Genomic DNA, 1,233 nt, shown 5'->3' with positions numbered 1-1,233 from the left:
GGGGGGGGGGGGGGGGGGGGGGGTGAGAAAATAATAAAAAAAATGAAGTACTGTAAAGTGAAAAGATAACATCAAACAAAAAAAACTGTCATTTGCTGAGTATGGTAATTTGTCTCAATGGGAATGGTGTATACAGCAAGGCCTTATGTGATCTGTATCATAGTTAATAAATCAAATCTTGTAAAACAGATGCTTCTTGTCTCTTTATTATGCATTAGAGTAAATTATCTGAGTAATTAATGACATGTGAAACAGATAAGGCAATCCTGATCAAGTCTGAGGAGAAAGGTGAATGTCCTGGGACACAGGTGACTACTTAATCAACTTCTATCTTCAAATTAACCACAACAAAGCTCTGGAAAAGCTAGATAAGTAGAACTTGAGGGTTTTTGTTGTTGATGGCAAACTAGAGCATCATGAAAGAAGTTTTATAAATTGCTATCATTCATATAAAGGTACCTTTTCTACAAGGCAACACAAAGTGTAAAGTCAAGGGCAGGTAATGGTCTACACCAGTGGTCCCTAATCTTATTGGCTTGTAACACCATAAAATGAAGATGTCTACTTGCAACCCACAGTTTTTCCTCCCTTTGTTCAAATTTTAGTCTTTGTCTTTGAGTCTTAAAGAGGTACTTCGTTAGAAAGAAAACAAGCATGAAATTCTGGTATAATATATCAACAATATACAATAATATATAAACAATTGTACAGCAAAAATATGCATGTTTGTTCTTCATTCCTATGCTGTTAATCATCTCACGACCCCCAGGTTTCAGAAGCACTGGCCTACACAGCAGGATAACAAAAAGTGGAACACTAAGAGATTTGATGTCAAGAATTGCTGACACATAGAATTACACAAAACTGAATAAGCAGTGTACATGTTGGTGTAAAAATAAAGTTGAAATATTACATACATGATGTTCAGCTGATTACGAGTTTGCAGAAGTCCATCCCTGCACACAGCGAACAGGCAGGTTTTCCATCGTATATTGACCTCAATGCCTTGCATTGTCACCTATGAAGATACATTAATTGTGCAAATATTTTTGTAAGTGGGAGCAGTCTGTGGCTTGCTCAAGGGCACTTTGACACGTGGACAAGAGGAACCTGGGATCTCTATGAACCTTATGATTAATGGCCAATCTGCTCTACCAACAGGGACAGACAGCCTCCCTGGATGCAGTTTTTGGGTGGTGGAGCAAAATCACTGCAACACAGAAACATGCCCTT

Source organism: Micropterus dolomieu, linkage group LG17, assembly GCF_021292245.1.
Source record: "Micropterus dolomieu isolate WLL.071019.BEF.003 ecotype Adirondacks linkage group LG17, ASM2129224v1, whole genome shotgun sequence".
Taxonomy (NCBI): domain Eukaryota; kingdom Metazoa; phylum Chordata; class Actinopteri; order Centrarchiformes; family Centrarchidae; genus Micropterus; species Micropterus dolomieu.
Note: the sequence above shows the minus strand (reverse complement) of the source record.